The sequence below is a fragment of the Lissotriton vulgaris genome, chromosome 3_1 (assembly GCF_964263255.1).
Source record: "Lissotriton vulgaris chromosome 3_1, aLisVul1.2, whole genome shotgun sequence".
Classification (NCBI taxonomy): Eukaryota; Metazoa; Chordata; class Amphibia; order Caudata; family Salamandridae; genus Lissotriton; species Lissotriton vulgaris.
Genome location: NC_141689.1, coordinates 1,774,015,304 through 1,774,037,476, shown reverse-complemented (window position 1 = coordinate 1,774,037,476; position 22,173 = coordinate 1,774,015,304). Strand labels below are relative to the sequence as shown.

At 52.9% G+C, this 22,173-nt stretch overlaps 1 protein-coding gene across 15 annotated transcripts in view; it reads left to right on the top strand.

The window, feature by feature from the left end:
* The window catches only part of BLTP1 (bridge-like lipid transfer protein family member 1), a 1,831,302-nt gene that overhangs the window by 1,349,016 nt on the left and 460,113 nt on the right, over positions 1 to 22,173 (top strand). The gene's annotated exons all lie outside the window — the stretch shown is intronic.

Sequence of the window (22,173 nt, the reverse complement as noted above, 5' to 3'; positions counted from 1 at the left end):
CGGTGACCGACCCCAACCACTTTTTCGGGGCCGACCACGACGACAAGTTGTGCCCCGACTGCCGGAACTTGAAGTCCAAAGCTAGGCTCCCTCAAGCTTCTCGAGCTCCAGCAGGCGGCTCTGCGCCGCTCGAGGTCCCGGTCCAGGAGGAAGTCTAGGGACCGGTCGTGGAGCCGCAGTTGTCGCTCGACGAGTCATCATCATCACTCCAAGTCCTCTGGTAAGTCGAGGCACTCTAAGAAAAAGTCGAAGAGGCGTAATCGCTCTTCTGACACCCCTCGCCGCTCGCTCGACGCGGCTGAGGGTTCGGACGACACCGCCCACGCGGCTCCGTCGGAGCGGCCTGTGCCGCTTCCAGGCCCATACCCTGCGGTCCCTGGCCAGAGAGTGATGCCGGGGGAGATTTGTGACTTCCTCATCGTCATGAGGACTCACTTCCCTCCGTTGAGGCCTGCTGGCGCACCTTCGGGCCCGCAGGTCCGACTGGGGGCCATCGCCGGGCCGGTAGCTCTGGCCCCGGCACCGTCGGGTGCTTCGGCCCCGGCGCCGTCGGTGACTTCGATCCGGACGCCATCGGCCCCCGTGGGATCCGTGCCCGGATCCCGGTCGACGCCAGTTGACCTTACGACTCCTCCGCCGGTGCCGACCCCATTGATGTCACTTCGGCGCCGTCCTCGGACGACGTCGACCCCGGTTTCAGCCCCGGTCCGTCTCAGAGGTCGATGGATGAGGCCTTCACCTACGATTCGGCTCTGTCATTCCAGCCTGTATACCAGGACAAAGATGAAGGGGAGGATTGGGAGGGGTCTGAGGACCCTCTGGCACAGCAGTGACAGATGAGCCAGGTCTGGGCAGATGAGCTAGGGGAGGCCAGTGGTTTGGACACTTCACCTGACATTGGATTCATCTCTCCTCCTTCCGTGGCTACGGAGGAGGATGCTACCTATGGTGTGGGGTTGCGCCGGGCAGCCAAGGCCTTGGCTCTTGAGCTCCCTGCTGCGGCCGTGAGGACTAACCTCCTCACTGAAGTGCTTCAGCCGCCAGTAAGCTCCTCGAAGCCTCTTCTGCGTTCAATGAGGCACTCACGGACGTTCTGATGGGCACCTGGTCCAAGCACTCCACAGTGCCCCTGTGGATCGGAACGTGGCAAGACGCCACCGCCCGACTCCGGGCGACCCTAACTTTCTGTTCGTACACCCCACCCCCGAGAGCCTGGTGATACAGGCATCTACGTTGCAGACTGCATTCCCGACCACTCCCCCGGATCGGGAATCCAAAAGGTTTGATCAGTTTGGCAAGAAACTGTTCTCCTCAAGGAGTTTGAGGTTGCGGTCTATCAACACCGCTTGCCTTTTGGGCCGTTTACCCACTCCTTGTGGGACACTGTTGCGGACTTGCTGCCCCAGTGCCCATAGGAGGCCCGGGCCCGGCTCGCCCAAGCCCTTGCGGAGGGGCGAGATGCGGCACGTTATTCTATCAGGTGTGGACTGGATACCACAGACTCACTGGGTAGGGCGATTTCCATGACGGTGGCGATTCGCCGCCACACCTGGCTGAGATCCGCCAATTTCTTGGGCGATGTCCAGGTCAGGCTCATGGACATGCCCTTCAATGGCCGTCGCCTCTTTTGCGACAAAGCAGACACTGTGCATGAGCGTTTCAAGGACTCAAGAGCTATGGCCAAGTCCTTGGGCCTGTCAGGCCAGCGTCAGCAAACTTCTGCTTTTCGCCCCTTTCGTGGCCAAGGAAGGGGCACCCCCACACGTTCTGCAAGCCACAGGCTGCAGAACCAGCCTCAACGCGGCGGTGCCGGGGGACAACGGCGAGGTCAGTCCACATCCGCTCCCGCAGCATCTGCCTCAAAGCCTTCCTAGTCCGAGCTTTGAGGCCCATTCAACACCAGTGGAGGGCAGGGTCCGCCGTCACCTCCCCCACTGGTGCTCCATCACGTCGGACAGGGGGGTGCTGCAAATCGTCAGAATGGGCTACTCCCTCCCCTTCGAGGCGAACCCTCCAGTCATGCCACTGCAGTACCACTGCATGTCGGGAGATCACTTGCAACTTCTGCAGGAGGAAGTTATGGCCCTCTTGGCCAAGGGGGCCATCCAGCTCGTTCCTGGGCCAGAAGTAGGACGTGGTTGCTATTCCCACGACTTTCTGGTACCCAAGAAGGGCAAAGGAGGCCTACGCCCTATCTTGGACCTCCGAGCGTCAACGGCTTCCCCTCAAGGAGAAGTTCAAGATGCTGATTTTAGCTCAGGTCCTAGCTGCCCTAGACCCTGGAGACTGGATGATAGTGTTGGACTTGCAAGACGCATATTTCCACATCCGCGTCCTGCCGGCCTACTGGCGCTACCTGCAGTTCACGGTAGGCCATGAGCACTTTCAGTTTACCGTGCTCCCCTTCGGCCTTACCAGCGCCCCACGGGTGTTCACGAAAGTGTTGGCGGTGGTCGCAGCTCATCTGCGCAGATCAGGGGTTTCAGTCTTCCCCTATCTCGACGATTGGTTGTTGAAGGCGGCCCCGCTCCAGACAGTCGTCTCCCACCTCCAGACTTCGGCCGACCTCCTGCACTCGCTTGGGTTCTCGACCAACGTGCCGAAGTCACACCTGTGCCCCTCTCAGAAGCTCCTTTTCATCGGAGCTGTTCTGGACTCGGCACAGTTTCGGGTATGTCCCACCAAACAGCGGGTTCGGGATATTCAGGCTCTGATTCTGATCTTTCAGTCTTTTTCCCGAGTTTTGGCCAGATTGACACTGCGGCTCCTGGGGCTGATGGCCTCCTGCATCCTTCTGGTGCATCACGCCAGGTGGCGGATGCGGGCTCTGCAGTGGGACCTGAAGTTTCAGTGGGCACAGCATCAGGGCAACCTGTCCGACCACGTCCTGATTTCGGAGGGCACTGCGAGTCAGTTGCAGTGGTGGCTCAAGAACCGCAATTGGGTCAGAGGCAGATCCCTGTCCCTACGCCAACTTGAGCACGTAGTAGTGACGGATGCGTCCCTCCTGGGATGGGGGGCCACGTGGGAGAGGCAGAGATCAGAGGCCTCTGGTCTCCGGCGGAGTCCCGGCTCCATATCAACCTTCTGGAGCTGCGAGCGATCCAACTTGCACTGAAGGCATTCCTTCCCTCTGTCCAGGGAAGTGTAGTGCAGATGTTCACGGACAACACCACCGCCGTGTGGTACTGCAAGAAACAGGGCGGGGTGGGGTCATGGACCCTTTGTCAGGAGGCTCGGCGCCTCTGGACCTGGATAGAACATCAGGGTGTTACCCTTGTGGTTCAACACCTGGCAGGTTCCTTGAATGCCAGGGTGGACGAACTCAGTCGCCGGTGCATGATGGATCACGAATGGCGTCTGATCTCAGACAGCACACAAGGTCTCTTTCAGGTGTGGGAGAGCCTTGGTTAGATCTATTCGCCACTGAAGAGAACGTGCAATGTCATCAGTTCTGCACGTTGGAATTTCCAAGACGGCACTCGCTCGGTGACGCATTTCGTCGTGAGTGGAGCTGCGGTCTGTTATGCGCCTTTCCGCCTATACCACTTCTTCCCAGAGTGCTGAAGAAGATCAGGTGAGACCAGGCCCAAGTCATCCTTGTGGCTCCGGACTGGGCACGAAGGTACTGGTATCCCGAGCTACTCAGCATGTCAGTCAATCCCACGATTCGTCTGCCTCTTCAGGAGGACCTTCTGTCGCAGCAACAAGGGACGGTCCTCAACCCGAACCTATCCAGTCTCCACCTACATGTGTGAAGATTGAGCGGCAGCAGTGGAGGCCCTGTGACTTGCCTCCTGAAGTATGTGATGTGATTCTGGCAGCCATGCGTCCCTCCACAAAAACAGTATGCGCCTGCAGGTGGAACAAATTTGTGGCATGGTGCACAGCAAAGGCTGTGGATCCACTCTGTGCCCCCTTTCAGAGGTTCTCCTCTTCCTTCTTTCTCTTGCCCAGCAGGGCACTATCAAGGGCTACCTCTCGGCCATTTCAGCCTTCTTAAGGCTTCCTGATCAGCCTTCTCTTTTCAAGTTCCCTGTTGTGAATAGATTCTTGAAAGGCATCCCACACATGTTTCCTCCTGTTCCCTTTGTGATGCCTCAGTGGGACTTGAATCTTGTACTGACGTATCTGATGTGCGCTCCCTTGGAGCCACTTCATAACTGTCTTCTTTGTCTTCTGACTCTTACAACTGCATTCCTGGTTGCCATCACCTCTGCCAGGAGAGTGAGTGAGCTCCAGGCTCTATCTTCTAAACCTCCTTTCCTCTCTGTCCATCCAGACAAGGTTGTTCAGAGGACTCGTCCTTCTTTCCTGCCCAAGGTGGTCACAGCCTTTCATATCAGGAAGTCCATCACCTTGCCAACCTTCTTTCCGCCTCCGCATCCCTCGAAAAAGGAAGAGAGGCTCCACCGTCTGGACCCAAAACGTGCGCTGTCCTGCTATCTAGATCGCACACGCCAGTTCCGGGTGGACGACTAGCTCTTTGTTGGTTAGGTGGGCGCTAAGAAGGGACGGCCGGTGCACAAGCGGACCATGTCTCGGTGGGTCGTCTTCTGAATCAAGGTTTGCTATTCTATGGTGAAAAAGGAGCCTCCTGTTGGGCTGCGCGCCCATTCCACTCGGGCCACGAGTGCTACTACTGCCCTGGGTTGGGGAGTCCCCTTGCAGGACATCTGTAATGCAGCTACGTGGGCCTCGCTGCACACGTTTGCTAGGCACTACTGCCTGGACAGCCAAGTCCAGAGAGATGGCTTTTTCGGCCGTTCCGTTCTCCAGGACTTTCTGGTGTGCTGGGGTATCTATTCTAAGTTAAGAAATCTAACAATAACGGGTTTCTTTCAGATGCACAAGTTACTTACCTTCTGTAACGATATATCTGTAAGAAATATTACTTAGTGTTCGATTCCTTACCGCCCCACTGTCCTACCTGTTCTGAGAACCGATATCTAGGGTTAAGGACATCCCTTTCAGGGCCCTAGTTTCACGGCACCAGTGTCGGTTTCTATCATGGCTCTGCGTTCCTGGCGCGGAAAGCTATGTACAGAACTGACGTCAGTGCGCGAGTGCAGCGTCTAAGTACTCCGACAACGTGATCCCAGCGATCACGATGCTGGACGCGGAGCCGCAGACGACGCCTACCGACGCGCAAGGGTACTGCTGACGAAAACTTTCCAGATCCAGTCTGACGCTTGGGGATATTCTAAGATAAGTAATCTAACACTAAGTAATGTTTCCTACAAATATATCGTTACCGAATGTAAGTAACTCGTGCTTATTTTCCCCTATCTTTTATGCTTTTCTTGTATTTTGTTTTTTAGTGGGAACCTGGACTTCCTTTTTAGGTGGTTCCTGCCAAACAACTTTTAGCTTTCTGTAGTCAAGTGTCTTGTGGACCCTACCAAAAACTTGCAATGGGTTTAGAGCCAACCCTCTCCTTACCATGAGTTGACTTCTTTGACCCTCTCATTTGCATGCTTTGTAATCGAGGGTTTGCCTTCCTTATCTTAAGTTTATCCCACCACTAGAGTTTTGGCTGATTTTACCCTTTCACTGCTCACATTTAGGGAACTACTGTTTTCTTGAAGTATTCCATAATGGTGCATGTGTTTCAGAATCTGTTGCTTGTGTTCAAGTAGCTTCCTGCCAAATCCCCTCTCCCCGATTGCACCGTGTTGCTGTCGCCTGCCCCCACTTGCTCGCTCCCTTGAATGCTGCTTTTTATTCCATCCTCAGCTCCACCCAATAACTCAGTGTTGCTTTCTCCTCCTTTCCATTTTTTTATTTTGCTGCATAAATAATTCTCCCCCAACCTGTTTTCCGGTCTGCTTTCTGCTGCTTCCCTCCCAACCTTTGCGGTCATTACAAATTAAATTAAATACATTTTTGGGAGGGCCCAACAGCTGCCATTTGCTGATGTGCCTCTCTGCTTTTAAAATGCACTTCCGCACAGCTAATTATTATTTTTTATTATTGACTGCTCTTAGTGGTGCCCATGCCAAACCGTTGGCATTCACATGCGAGTATGTTCATCCATACATGATCACACATGTGCATGCCTAATGAATGATGTGGCACCAATACCCCCATGAGGTGTTTTTTCTTTTTTTGGCAATGCTGCACAGCATCTGCAAAACAGATTTTGCTTTTTGCTGATGCTCCATAGCATTACCAATAATCATTGGCAAAGTCAGTAGGTCACAAAGGCTGGACCTGTTGGCTTTGCCAATCCTTGTTTAAATAATTTGACTACCATCGTCCCATACCATCTTCTTTTTTAGTTGTTTCTCTTATTTCATTTTACTTATAAAGCCCCATTTCTTCTGATATTATTGTTATTCCAATGCAATTACCACAAGATATTTGTTCCCTGAGATACTTAAACTGAAATTAACACGTCGCCCATGTGACCTGCAGATGCTTCCTTATGAGTATGCCCCAGATGTCAGACTGGCTCCAGAATATTTTCTGCAGTACCTTTGCGCACCTGTAGGGGGTGACGTGGGGCTCCAGACTAACATCAGTCTGCTCTGGAAATGACATGCGGACCCTATATAGACGCCACTCCCACATACTGACATCTCTTCCTGTTTTCTGCATCATCAGACAAGGAATCAGAGCTCTTTCTCGTCTCTCACATTTTACCTCAGTATTTCTACAAATTTCCTACAGTGTTCAAGTGATGTCAACCCCTAAAATGAAAGGTTTTAAGGCCTGTAGGGACTTAACAAGAAAATATCTGTGACAAATCCCCATCAGGTGTGCCTTTGGTGTCTGAAGTCGCAACGCAACGCCAAGGCCTCCAGTGACTGAACGATGATGAACCCAAAGCAACCAGGCTATGCAAGACAAAACTTTACATCGCCAAGCATAAGAAGTCTTCTTGCGGAGACCACTCTAAATCGAGATCCAAGTTCAAGGTTCAGTTCTGGTTCCATTCCCGCTTCAGGAGTCGCCGAACCTGCTCGCCTCACGTCGCGGCCAAAGACAGTTGAGGTGATGATTCCTCCACTTGCTCAGCTGCCTTTATAAGGAAGACAACACACCCCACATTCACCTTTTGAAACAGACTTGGACAGTGAATAAAACATGGATGATGAGTTTGCTCAGCCCTATAAATACAACAAAAGGTATGATGTCTTGCAGGAGGCTGGTGGTCTGGATACCTCCCCTAAAACTGGCCTTTTTGTTCAACCCCTTGGACCAGCCACAGAAGAGTCTGCTTTCTTACTCCATGGTAATGCATAGGGGCTTGAAGTCCTTGACCTCTATCCCCCCAACTGGAAGGTAAATTCTAACATATTGACTGGAGTTCTTCAACTGGTGCAAACACCTTCTGAATTCCTTTTGCCATTTAATAAGCCCCTAATAGACACCTAATTGGGGACACAGGCCAAACTTTGCCCTTGTTCAACTGCAGAATTGTGCAACTCAATTGCCCTGCCTCGGGGGATTCAGCATTTTTATCTTGGCACCCCTCCACCAATAGCTTGGTCGTGAAAGCATCCGCAAGCAGAACTAGCCCCTAACACGTTCTCAGCTACTCCCCCAATAGAGACAAAACATCTTGAAACCTTTGGCAAAAGTGTTAATTTATCCATCAGCTTGGCTCTCAGGTCAATGAATGTCAGCTGCCTACTGGTGTGCTATACCCAAGCCCTTGGTGATTCAGTGACTCTAGCCCTCTTAAGTGTTTCTGAAGATCTCTGACCTATCCTTGTCCAGGCAATTCAGAATTATCGAGATGCTGCCAAGGTCATGATTCGTTGACACCACCTATTCAATCAGGCAGGCCATCAGCACCAAAATTGCCATCCGTTGCCACACCTGAGTGCAGTGAACCAGTTTTTCAGGTGATGTCCAGTTGTCCCTCATGGATATGCCTTTTGATTGATCTCACCTGTATGGAGGAGAAGGTATGCACTACTCTCAAGTGGGCCAAGGAGATCAGGGCCGCCGAATGCTCCCTGGGCTTATCTGCCCCACCTCGCCAGTCGCATCAGCCATGCCACTCCTTCCGTGGTTTCAGCAGAGGTACCCCATACTATCATAAAATCCAACTCCAGCATGGTGCCCAGCAGTTTCGCAGTCTCCACCATGGTGCCTACGGCCCCCACGGCCAAGGTCACTGGGCCGCCCAGTCTGTAACCCCACCTGCAAAACCCCCTTCACATACTATCAGTGGAGCATGGCCACCCGGTGGGAGGCAGTATCCAACAACTCTTGCCGGGTTGGCAGTCTCTAACAGCAGAAGGTGGGTTCTGAAAATTGTTCAGAAGAGCTGTGCCCTCCCTTCTTTTCTATACCACTAAACCTTTCACTGTCTCCCCAACAACTGACAGAGGACCATCTTTCCATTTTGCAGCAGGAAATGCAAGTCCTTGTGGCCAAAGAGCCTATTGAGAGGGTGGCTGTGCCAGAAGTAAGATGTGGTTGTAACTCCCGCTGCTTCCTTTTGGCTAAAAACTATGGAGGCCTCTCCCTATTTTAAAGCTGCGTCCTCTCAATGACTTTCTTCAAAAGAAAAATAATGCAAAATACGCACACTGGCCCAGAACTTGTCTGCCCTAGTCCCTGGGGATTGGATGATACTGCTGGACCTGCAGCACACCTCTTTCCTTATACTAGTCCTGCCGGCCTACCGCCGTTAACAGAGGTTAGTGGTGCGACAGGAACATTTTTAGTTTACTGTGATCCCTTTTTGTCTCACCACTGCCTCTTGGTTGTTCATGAAATTTATGACGGTGGTGGTAGCATATCTTCAGAGGCCAAGGGTGGCTGTCTTCCCGTACCTTAACGACTGGTTGTTGAAGTTGGGCTTGCCCCAGGTAATCATCACCCACCTCCCAACAGCGGCCAACCCAGTGTCATCTTTGGGGTTCAAACAACATGCCAAAGTCACACATAAATCCTTCTCATGCTCTCCTATTCTTCGGAGTTATTCTGAGAATTGTTAGGTTAGATTTTGTGCCTTTCACCCAGGGAAGAAAATCCAGAACATTCAGGCTATGATCTCGATGTTTCAGCCTGCATCCCGGATTTCAGTGAGGTTGACTCTGAGACTGCTGGTACTCTCCCTGCATCCTGCTGGTCGAGCACACCAGGTGGCAAAAGTGGGCTATGCAGTGGAATCTGTATTCTCTTTTAAAAAAAAAAAATCTTTTTATTGAGTAAACAAACAAAGGACCTGGCAGGGCATCCATTAGCAAAATAGATTTCATACACTTTCAAGGCTGTCCGTCTTTTAACATTTATATGCCTTTTTGTATACAATGCAGAGATATATCGATAAAGTCAATCTTGGTTACCTTTACAATACAGTACATGGTGTTCCCCTGCCTCTCACCCTACCTGTTGCTCTAATAGATATCTCAGAGCCCTCTGTATTGTGTACATTTACCCCATATTTTGTTCCATGTCCTCGGGCATCCCCTGCCCTGGAACACCACTTTTTCAGCTTTGCAACACCAGTGTAAATCTTCCTTCGACTTCACAACACTTGGTGGCTAACTCGCACCGCACTCCTTTGCTATGTTACGTTTGGCTACTATGCCTACTGTCATGAGCCATATCTTGGAGTATTTCAGCCATTTATATTCTCCGGTCACACAGATAATATGCAATTCTGATGGATACATCTGCCTATGGATTCCTCACCTTTTCAATTCTCCCCTGCAACAACATTCCCCGTAACTTTTTTCCTAGCTTTCCCTCATCGACGAAGACAACACAGTGGCACGGCTCCGCTCGTGACTCCGTCTGATGTCTTCGGGCCACAAATAGACCATGTCGGTGTGCTGACGTCAGTTCTTTTTTTTCCGCACCTACGACGCGTAACGGTTTTTTGGGACCCTCCATTTTCTTCTTAGGTTACTTTGTTTTCTGTATTTTCCCTTGGAGTGGCAGTGTGCTGGCATAGAAGAAGTCGGGTTTTATACCTTGTAGGGAATGCAGGGCCGAATGTCAATCACGGACCCCGATGAAGACTGTTTGGACCACGACGTTGATGGTTGCACCAGCTGTCAGAAGATGAACCCGAAAGCTTTAAAGGAGCGTGAGGCTGAGCTGTTCAAGTCAAAGGCAAGGAAGGAGAAGAGGGGTGGAAAGAGATCAAAGGTGTCGACTTCGCATACTTAGAAGTTGAAGAAGCACAAGTAAAAGAAAAGGCATGGTTCTCAACGTCGTTCGTCAAAAGGTAGGGCTTCGAGATCGCCCTCTCCGGCTCTGAGGCGTCGCTCGAGACATGTCATCTCACCATCGCCTTCTCCTTCTCCTCCAGCCACTCTGACACGGTCTCCGACGCCGAGAGGTTCTCCAGCACGTTCACCGACGCCGAAGGGTACTCCTGTGCTGAGCTCTTCACCAGTGCAGAGGGATTCTCATGAACCTAGGATGCCCTCTCCTGTCTTGGGTCGGACGTCATCGGCGCCTTCTCGGCCTCATGTGGATCCAGATACGGCTCCTTATCCACCCTTGTCTGGGTCGGATCCTTTCCATTTTCTCAATGCGATGTACGGCATATTTGCCAGGGCAGCCTACCTTACCAGAGCGCCGTTGGGCCCCGTGGGTCTGCTTGCTTTCAATTTGGGCGTTCCTCAACAGTATGCCCAGGCACCTTTCGTACGCTTTATGCCGACGGCGCCGTCCTGGCAGTTTCCAGCTCCTAGGTTCTTGACGCTGTTCTCGTCGGCTCCATCTTGTGGTCGTTCTTCTTCTCGACTATGGGTGGCACTGTTGCCCACGTCGAAAGCTCTGCCTTATATGCGCGGGCTCGAGTTTCATTGGTGCCTCGTTTTGCGCCATCGAGCGGGTTCCTATTCCAAAGATGAGGTCAAGAAGAGAGAGGCACAGAGACTGTTAGAGGGAGAGGCAAATCAGCAGGATGAGGCTGAAGAATGTAAAATTGAAGATGAGTTAAAGGGCCTTCAGGAGGCAAATGGTTTAGATACTTCCCCAGAATGGGAAATTTCATGACCTAAGGCTTTACCCTCACAAGATATTGCGCCAGAGCATGCGGTTATTATGAAGGCTGCTGAATTTTTAGATCTTCAGTTACCCACTGCTGATTTCAGGCCGAATATTCTTACAGAAGTATTGCACTCTCCTTCCTCAGTGGTTGAATCTCTTTTACCATTTAATGACGCTTTGACTGAGCCGATTTGGAAGGTGTGGCGGAAGCCTCTTTCTGCACCCGCAGTTACAAGGACTATTGCAAGAAGGAACAGGCCTGCTCCAAATGATCGTGCTTTTCTTTCAGCTCATCTTTCTCCTGAAAGTTTGTTGGTGCAGGCTTCTTGTTCAAAACAGTCGGCGGGGTCTTTCCCTCAGACTCCTGGAGACAAGGATTAAAAAAAACTGGAATAATCCACCAGAAAGGTTTTCTCCTCTTCGAGTATGGCTTTGAAGTCCACCAATGCAACCTGCTTGTTAGGGAGGTATATTCATGCCTTAATGTACTCAGCAAAACAGTTGGTTTCGAAGTTGCCGGAGAACGATCAACGTTCTTTTTTAGAGATCATGGCGGATATGCAGGCTGCTGCTCATCAAATTAACTAGTCTGGTTTGGACACTGCTGGTTCAGTGGCAAGAGTGATGGGCTCTTCTATTGCTATAAGGAGGCATGCCTGGCTTAGGTCTTCAGGGTTCTCTCCTGATGTACAGAATACTCTCTTCGATCTTCCGTTTGATAGATCAAAGCTTTTTGGGGAAAACGCAGATTCTGCGCTGCAGAGGTTTAAGGACAGTAGAGCCACAGTTAAATCTTTGGGTCTCTTGTCCCAAACTAGAGAGTTTGGATTTAAGAGATATCGTGGTTTTGGCATGATGTCTTCCTTTCGAGGCCGTCAACAACTTCCGCAACAGCAGAACCTTCAGTACAAATCTTACAGAGGGAAGAGCAGAGGTCGTCGGCGGGGTGCAGCCCGTCAACTATCCTCCTCCTCTTCTGCCCCTACCACTGGTGTCATTGGAAAGCAGTGTGTGGAGCCTTTCTACCTCCTCAAAGGATTCTCGACATTCAGGAAATGATTCCCTTGTTTCATGATGGAGCGGTTGTTTCAGTCCTGATGATTCTACGCCTGCTCTGTCTGTTTGCTTCCTGCATTCTGTTGGTCAACCATGCATGCTGGCACATGAGAGCACTCCAGTGGAACCTCCGTAGGCAGTGGTATCAGCACAATAGAGATCTCAGGGAGTCGGTCAGGATCTCCAGAGAAACTGCAGCGGATCTGTCTTGGTGGAGTGTGCTTGGCAATTTGTCTCAAGGAAAGCCCTTTCAGCTACCTCCACTGGTGGCCACAGTGATCATGGATGCCTCCACTCTAAGGTGGAGTGCTCATCTGGGGGACCTGGAGGTCAAAGGTCTTTGGTCGCCAGAGGAAAGGTTGCTTCACATCAACCTTCTGGAATTGCGGGCCATACGTTTGGAACTAAAGGCCTTCCTTCCATCCCTTCGCGGTCAGTCAGTTCAGGTCCTGACAGAAAACACTACAGCGATGTGGTACATCAACAAACAGGAAGGTGTAGGGTTGTATCGCCTCTGCAGAGATGCACTTCGACTCTGGTCCTGGGTTCAGGGCCATAAGATTTGTGCAATGGCAAATCATCTGGCCGGTGTGCTGAATGTATGTTTGGACAGTCTGTCGGAATTACTCAGCCGATCACGAGTGGCGGCTTAATCCGAAGGTGGTCCATCTCGTCTTCAAGATGCGATGATTTCCTCGGTTGGTGTGTATTCCGCTAATTTCTCCCCTTCTTGGATGTGTCCCCTTAAGGCACGTTTTAATTGTAAATATCTCAGAAATTCCTTATCAGACATTTGATACTCCTCTTGTAAGCCTTTGAAACTTATTAGTGTTTGCCCCCTGTGATCTGCCATTTACGGAACCCTTTTAGCAGGCTCACTTCCTGCACTAGGTCACCTTCTGACAATGGCGTTCGTCCAGTCAATTCCTTTTTCCAACCTAGGAATGTAGTCGCCTCCCTCCACACGTTTATTGTCGCTTGTGTGTGTATAAGTAATGTGTTGTTCGTGCGCCAACTGTATAATGCAGCTAGGTATCCCCCGCCCCATGTATTGGCGGTCAACACTATATGCCAGTCCCTCTCGTTCCGCAAATACCCACTCATTTATAGTTATTATTGTGCTGCCCAATAGTATTTTTTGATGTTTGGTTCAACAGTCCGCCCTCAAACACACTTCATTGCAGCTTATGCAGAGCTATTCAAGACTGTACTCCATCCCATAAGAATTAAATCATGATCTATCTTCTTAGAAAAGCTGGTCGGTATTGCACAAGAGATATTTTGCAGAATCTATAAAAGTGTTGGCAATGCCATCATTTTGGACAAGGCCACCCTCCCAGTAGGGATAATGGGAGTTTTCTTAAGTACAGTGTGTCTCTACACAGTCTATCTAGCTGGGGAAGGAGGTTGTCCTCTAGGAAATTGTTATCTGCTTTTGAGGTTATTATTCCAAGGTATTTGAACCTTTCTTTTATCACCAGGGATTGTGCACTTATTGGTAGACTCAGGTTGTCCTCGGCCAGTACATAGAGAATAGACTTGTTCCAGCTTATCCTATATCCGGAATAACTCCCAAACTGATGGAATATGTGAATTATTCGGGGATCTGTATTTTCACTAGGCACAGCATCAAGGGGACTTCTCCGACCATGTTCAGATTTTGGAGGAGACTGCAAAATATCTGCAGTGGTAGTTAGTAGACTGCGATTGGGTAGCGGCAGACCATTTTCCTTTTTCCTTTCCAACCAGAGCTGACACTAGTGACTGATATGTCACTTCTGGGTTGGGGTGGCTATCAATCAATCAGGGTTTTTAAAGCGCGGCAAATCACCCATGAGGGTCCCTCGGCGCTGGAGTTGCTACCTGCTTTGCTGTGATCTGTTCACTTGAACAACCATGTATCTGAAAGAGACACGTTAGTGATAGATTCCTTACCTTAGAATATCCCCAGGCGTCAGACTGGATCCGGAAACTTTTGCGTAGCAATACCCCTGCGCGCTGGTAGGCGTCGTCTGCGGCTCCGCGTCCGTCGTCGGCGTCGTGAGCGCCGGGATGACGTCAACGGAGTACTTAGACGGCGCCCATGCGCGCTGACGTCAGTTCTTCTTTTTTCCGCGCCAGCTAGCGCAGATCCGGAAGAAGCTCTACCCCCAGTCACTTTTTGACTGAATAGTTTTTTGATCCTTTTTGATCTTCTCTTAGTCGACTGTCTCGACTATCGGTGCCAGGGATGCCCGGGTTCAAGCCTTGTTCGAAGTGCGGCCGACTCATGTCGGTCACGGACCCCCATCGCCGGTGCCTGAAGTGCTTAGGCCTCAACCACGACGATCGAACCTGCGTCGACTGCCGGGCTCTGACGTCGAAGGCTAGGCGGGAGCGGTCCCGCAAGCGTCTCGAGCTGAGGCACTCGGCCCCGCGCCGCTCCAGGTCCCGGTCCCGGTCCCACGGGAGGTCGAGGGACAGGTCGCGAGGTCGGAGTCATCGACGTTCCGGAAGTGGACACCGATCGTCTGGTTCCAAGTCCTCAGGTAAGAGGCATGAGAGGTCGGAGCGACACCATCGGTCATCCGACCCGCCCCGACGCTCGCTCGATGCGGCCGGGGACTCGGGCGACACCGCCCACGCGGCTACGCGGGAGTCGCAAGCATCGCCGCCTGCCCCACACCTTCGGGTCCCTGGGCACGGCGCGTCGCAGGAGGAGGTCGAGAGGTACCTCATGGCCATGAGGGCCCTCCCTCCTCAGTCGGTTCCCGTGGCGCCTTCGGGCCGATCGGCTCCGTCTGGAGGTCCTTCCGGGTCGGGCGCTTCGGCCCCGACGACGTCGGGTACTTCGGGCCCGGCGCCGCTGGCGACTTCGGTCCCGGCGCCGCGCGACCTCGTTGGATCCGGCTCCGGATCCGGGACCTCGCCGGTCGACCTTACGACCTCGCCGGCACCGTCCCTTCAGGTGTCGTCCCCGGCAGCCAATGTAGTTGCCGACCCCAATGTTTCCTGCGGTCCTACTCAGGAGTCGGAGGGGCGCCGCTGGGCGCCGATTCCGTCGGCCTTTGGAGACTTCTATCTCCACGAGGAGGCCCTGGCTGTTAATCCTGGTCTCCAGGAGCCAGGTGACGAGGAGCAATGGGAGGGGTCCGAGGACCCTCTGGCACGTGATTGCCAGTCGCATCAGGACTGGACATATGAGCTTGGGGAGGCCAGTGGTATTGACACCTCGCCAGACACTGGATTTACGTCGCCCCCGACTGTGGCTTCGGAGGCGGGTTCTGCTTACAGCGTAGTGTTGACGAAGGCAGCTAAGGCCTTAAACCTTCAGCTCCCCGTCGCGGCCGTGAGGACTAATCTCCTCACTGAGGTCCTCAAACAGCAGTCCGGCTCCGCGGAGCCCCTCCTGCCGTTCAATGAGGCCTTGTGTGACGTTCTGCTGGGCACTTGGTCCAAGCCCGCCACAGGCCCCCCTGTGGACAGGAACGTGGCCAGACGCTACCGCCCGGCACCGGGCGACCCATGCTTTTTGTCCACCCACCCCACCCCCGAGAGCCTGGTCATCCAGGCCTCTAACTCCCAAACCGCATTCCCGTCGGCCCCGCCCGACAGGGAATCCAAGAGATATGAGCAGTTCGGGAAGAAGGTCTTCTCGTCTGTGAGCCTAGGGCTACGGTCTGTGAACACCAACTGTCTCTTGGGCCGCTACACCCACACCCTGTGGGACACGGTTGCGGAGGTGCTGCCACAATGCCCTGAGGAGGTCAGGGCTAAACTCAGCCAAACCCTTGCGGACGGCCGAGATGCGGCACGTTTTTCTATCCGGTGTGGGCTGGATACCACGGACTCACTGGGCAGGGCGATGGCAACGACGGTGGCGGTTCGACGCCACGCCTGGTTGAGGTCCGCCAACTTCTCGGCCGATGTCCAGGCCACCCTCCTGGACATGCCGTTTGATGGCCGTCGCCTCTTCGGCGACAAGGCAGACCATGCGCTGGAACGTTTCAAGGACTCCAGGGCCACGGCCAAGTCCTTGGGCCTTACGGCCCCACGCCAGCAATCGGGTGCCTTTCGCTCCTTTCGTGGCCACGGAAGGGGCGCCCCACCACGGACCGTCAGCCACGCGCCGCAGAATGTTCAGCAACGCGGTGGCGGACGTGGGAACCGCCGTGGCGGTGGTCGGGGCCAACGGCGAGGCCAGTCCACACCTCCCTCAGCAGCCCCCGCCTCAAAACCTTCCTAGTCCGAGTTTTCAGGCCCATGTGACGCCTGTGGGAGGCAGGGTTCGCCATCACCTCTCCCACTGGCATACAGTCACTTCGGACAGGTGGGTGCTGCAAATTGTCCGAAGGGGTTTCTCCCTCCCCTTCGAGTCTTCCCCTCCATCCATGCCACCTCAATACCACCGTGTGTCGGGGGATCACTTGCAACTTCTGCAAGAGGAGGTTTCGGCCCTCTTGGCCAAGAGGGCCATCGAGCGCGTTCCTGGGCCAGAAGTAGGACGTGGTTGTTACTCCCACTACTTTCTGGTACCCAAGAAGGGCAAAGGGGGCCTACGCCCTATCTTGGATCTGCGGAACGTCAACGGCTTCCTCCGGACGGAGAAGTTCAAGATGCTCACTTTGGCTCAGGTCCTGGCTGCCCTGGACCCGGGAGACTGGATGGTAGCGTTGGACTTGCAGGACGCCTATTTCCACATCCCCGTCCTGCCGGCCCACCGGCGTTACCTGCGGTTCACGGTAGGCCAAGAGCACTTTCAGTTTACCGTGCTCCCCTTCGGCCTTACCAGCGCCCCACGGGTGTTCACGAAGGTGATGGCGGTGGTCGCAGCCCATCTGCGCAGGCAGGGGATATCAGTCTTCCCCTACCTCGACGACTGGTTGTTGAAGGCGGGCTCGCCCCAGACAGTCGTCAGCCACCTCCAGACTACGGCCGACCTCCTGCACTTGCTGGGGTTCTCCATCAATGTGCCGAAGTCACACCTGTGTCCCTCTCAACAGCTCCTCTTTATCGGAGCGGTTCTCGACTCAGCGCAGTTTCGGGTTTACCCACCCGAACAGCGGGTTCGGGATATTCAGGCTCTGATTCCAATCTTCCAGCCGTTATCCCGGGTCTCGGTCAGGTTGACGCTGCGGCTTCTGGGACTGATGGCCTCCTGCATCCTTCTGGTGCGTCACGCCAGGTGGCGGATGCGGGCTCTGCAGTGGGACCTGAAGTTTCAGTGGGCCCAGCATCAGGGCAACCTATCCGATCATGTCCTGATCTCAGAGGGCACTGCGAGGCAACTGCAGTGGTGGCTCACGGACCGCGACTGGGTCAGTGGCAGACCCCTCTCCCTACCCCAGCCGGAGCACGTAGTTGTGACAGACGCGTCCCTCCAGGGCTGGGGAGGCCACATGGGAGAGGCGGAGATCAGAGGCCTCTGGTCTCCGGCGGAGTCCCGGCTCCATATCAACCTTCTGGAGCTGAGGGCGATTCGTCTTGCACTGAAGGCATTCCTCCCCTCTGTCAGGGGGAGCATAGTGCAAGTGTTCACCGACAACACCACCGCCATGTGGTACTGCAACAAACAGGGCGGAGTGGGGTCGTGGACCCTTTGCCAGGAGGCTCTGCGCCTATGGCAATGGCTGGAACATCAGGGCGTGACCCTGGTGGTTCAACACCTGGCAGGCTCTCTGAATGCCAGGGCGGACGAACTCAGCCGTCGGTGCATGATGGATCACGAATGGCGTCTGAACTCGGACGTGGCGCAAGGTCTCTTTCAGCAGTGGGGAGAGCCTTGGTTAGATCTATTCGCCACAGAAGAGAACGCGCAATGTCATCAGTTCTGCGCGTTGGAATTTCCAAGGCGGCACTCGCTCGGGGACGCTTTTCGTCGCGAGTGGAGCTGCGGTCTGTTGTACGCCTTTCCGCCAATACCACTTCTGCCCAGAGTGCTGAAGAAGATCAGGCGCGACCGGGCCCAGGTTATCCTTGTGGCTCCGGACTGGGCACGAAGGTACTGGTATCCCGAGCTACTCAGCATGTCAGTCGATCCCCCGATTCGTCTGCCTCTTCGGGAGGACCTTCTGTCGCAGCAGCAGGGGACGGTCCTGCACCCGAACCTGTCCAGTCTCCACCTACAAGCTTGGAGATTGAGCGGCGGCAGTTGAGGCCATTTGACTTGCCTCCCGAAGTCTGTGATATCATTCTGGCAGCCAGGCGTCCCTCCACAAAGTCGGTATACGCCTGCCGGTGGAACAGATTTGTGGCATGGTGCACAGCAAAGGCTGTGGATCCTCTCTCTGCACCCCTTTCGGAAGTGCTGCTCTTTCTTCTTTCCCTTGCCCAGCAGGGCTCTGCTCTGGGCACTCTTAAAGGGTACCTTTCTGCTCTATCAGCCTTCTTAAGGCTACCAGATCAGCCTTCTTTATTCAAGTCCCCTATTGTAAGTAGATTTCTGAAGGGCATCACGCACATGTTCCCTCCTGTTCCCTTCGTGATGCCCCAGTGGGACTTGAATCTGGTTCTCACCTATCTGATGTGTGCTCCCTTTGAGCCACTTCATAACTGCCCTCTTCGTCTCCTTACTCTAAAGACGGCATTCCTGGTTGCCATCACCTCTGCCAGGAGGGTGAGTGAGCTCCAGGCTCTTTCTTCTTCTCCACCTTTCCTGTCTGTTCATCCTGATAAGGTGGTGTTACGTACACGGCCTTCCTTTCTGCCCAAGGTTGTCACGGCCTTCCACATCGGGCAGTCCATCACTTTGCCCACCTTCTTTCCGCCTCCGCATCCCTCGAAAGAGGAGGAGAGGCTCCACCGTCTGGATCCAAAACGTGCGCTCTCCTACTACCTAGATCGCACACGCCAATTCCGGGTGGATGACCAACTCTTCGTTGGTTACGTGGGCGCGAAGAAGGGAAAGGCTGTGCACAAGAGGACCATCTCTAGGTGGATCATCCTGTGTATCCAAGCATGTTACTCCATGGCGAGGAAGGAGCCCCCAGCTGGATTGCGGGCTCACTCCACTCGGGCCACGGCGGCGACAACCGCCCTGGGCCGCGGTGTCCCCCTGCAGGACATTTGCCAGGCAGCTACGTGGGCCTCGCTGCACACGTTCGCAAGACACTACTGCCTGGACGGTCAAGTCCGGAGGGATGGCTTCTTTGGCCGTTCCGTCCTCCAGGACTTTCTGGTGTGATATTGGTTCTAAGTATGGGCGGAAAATCCGTTCCGCTCGCGGATTTTGCGGATTTTCGAGAAATTCGCAATCCGCGAGATTCGCGAATCTCCCGCCAAATCCGCGAGCAGCGGATTTTGCTCGCACTGCTCGCACTGTTCGCGTGAGTTCGCGCCCCGCGAATAAGTGCAAAATTGCAGAAATACGATCTTAGCAAAACTGAAAGTAACTACTTACCAGGTTCAAAAGTTCAGGCTCATCATTAGTAGCCATTTCCTGTAGTGCTTCCTGAGGGGCCCCTCCAGAGTTCAGTTGCCAGTTGAAACTATTATGTGACCCTGCTCTGAACCTCAGAATAGTTACACATATGCCACAAAGGTCCTGAATTACAGCTAAGGGAGACAAGCAGGAGCCAGGCTGGAAGTTAAAATCCATTAATCCGCCCCTAATTCATTATTGTCAGTTGGGGCAGGGCAGGTGTTGTAACTAATTTTGCAACAATGAAAGCACTTAGCAAGTGCAAAAGATCACTAATCAGGGCGCACTAAGGAAGCAGGTGCCAGCTAAAAAAATATTCTGTGACACATTAATCAGCCCCAAATTAATTCAGGTCACTTGAGGCAGGGAAGGTGTGCTTTGCTTTGCCGAAAATAATGTACACTGGACAACCAGAGGGTGTGGTGATGAAACAGAGGGTGGCATGGGTGGGCCAGAGGGTGGCATGAGTAGTCAGAGAGTGGCAGTGGTGACAGAGAGTGGCAGTGATGAAGAAGAGTGTCCCAAACAGGCTGGACACGTAGAAACAACAAGTTCGCAAAACTTGCGACCCGACAGGTAAGTTCGCAAATTGCGAAATTGTAAAAACCCTCGCGAACTGGCAGAAACACGGGCGAACACAAAGAAAAAAAAATCAGCGAATTCGCGGATTTTGCGGATTGCGAATCCGCAAATCCGCAAAATTCGCGAACGCGAGATCCGCAAAATTCGCCCATGTTTAATTGGTTCGCAGACCCACCACCGGGGTTGGTATTGCTGGGGTATCTATTCTAAGGTAAGGAATCTATCACTAACGTGTCTCTTTCAGATGCACAAGTTACTACTTGTGTAACGATATATCTGTAAGAGACATTAGTTAGTGATAGATTCCTTACCGCCCACCCATCCTCCCCGTTCTGCGAACCGATATCTAGGGTTAAGGTCATCCCCTTTCAGGGCCCTAGTTTCATGGCACCAGTGTTAGTTCTATCATGGCTCTGCGTATCTGGCGCGGAAAAGCTGTGTTATCAGAACTGACGTCAGCGCGCATGGGCGCCGTCTAAGTACTCCGTTGACTTCATCCCGGCGCTCACGACGCCGACGACGGACGCGGAGCCGCAGGGGTATTGCTACGCAAAAGTTTCCGGATCCAGTCTGACGCCTGGGGATATTCTAAGGTAAGGAATCTATCACTAACTAATGTCTCTTACAGATATATCGTTACACAAGTAGTAACTTGTGCTTTGAGTCCTTTTCTGATTTCCTGGAGCGATGAGGCATTCTTGAGGTGCAGGTGAAGGTAGTTCCAAGCTTTGGCCACCAGGTGGGAGAAGAAGTGTCCTCCACTGTTCGATTGGCGGATCTGGTGGGTGTCTGCGAGGAAAAGGACGGGGGATTGCAGGTGTCTGGTTGGTTGGTAGATGGTTATTCGTTTGTTGATGTATGCTGGTCCTTTGTTGTGCATGTCTTTGTATGCGTGGGTCAGCATTGTGAACTGGCATCTCTTCTGGATCGGGAACCAGTGTAGGTTCTTGAGGTGTGGGATGATGAGTGTCTGGGAAGGTCAAGGATGAGTCTTGCTGCTGTGTTTTGTATTGTCTGTAATCTCCTCAGGAGGGAGCAGTGATTACTACATAAAGAGTGTTACCATAGTCCAACTGTCTGGGATAAGGGCTTGAGTGATGGTCCTTCTGGTGTCTGTTGGGAGCCACCGAAATATCTTACGGAGCATGCGTAGGGTGTGGAAGCAGGTGGACGAGATTGTGTTTACTTGTTTATGCATACATTTCCAAGATGATACTGAAGTGGCTGGTGTGGTCTGTGGGGTGGGGGAAGGGTTGAGTTCAACTGGCCACCAAGTGTTGTTCCATGGTGAGGTTTTGTTCCCAAAGATGAAGACTTCCATCTTGTTTTCATTCAGCTCGACACAGTTGTCCTTCATCCAGTTGGCAACGTTTCTCATACATCTGTGGAAGATAGTTCTGGTGGTGGAGGTGTCTTGTGACAGCGAGAGGATGAGCTGGGTGTCGTTGACCTAGGAGATGATATTGAGTCGGTGTGATCTAGAGGCTTGGGGTTATGTAAGTTTTGAAGAGGGTGGGGCTGAGGGACAATCCTCGTGGGATGCCGCAGATGGTCTCCTTGAGTTCCAGGTTGAATGGTGGGAGATGGATTCTCTGGGTTCTTCCAGTGTGGTATGAGGTGATCCATTTGAGGGCCTCTCCCTGGTTTCTGATTTGCTGGAGTTGGTGTTGAAGGCAGCTGCTAGGTCCAGGAGGATGAGTGCTGCTGTTTCACTGCAGTCTAGGAGGTCCCTGATGTCGTCGGTGGCTGCTATCAGGCCTGTCTCGGTACTGTGCTTGGCCCAGAATCTTGTTTGAGAGGTGTTATGGGGGTTGTGGTGTTCCAAGTGTTTTGTGAGTTGCTGATTGATTGCCTTTTCAGGAACCTTCGCCAGAAAGAGAAGCAGGGAGATGAGCGGGTAGTTTTTCATATATATTGGGTTAGCGGCGGGCTTCTTCAGAAGAGGCCTCACTTCAGCATGTTTTCAGTACTCAGGGAAGGATGTGGTGGTGATGGGGATGTTTAGGACTTTCTTGAGCTCATTGCCAATCATCTTGGTACTGAGGTTGAAGATGTGGTGTAGACAAGGGTCCATGGGTGCTCCAGACTGTAAGAAGTTCATGATGGAGTTTGTGGTTTGAGTTGTGAGAGGGTCTCAACGTGTGGGCAGGTGTTCGGGGTTTGTGTTC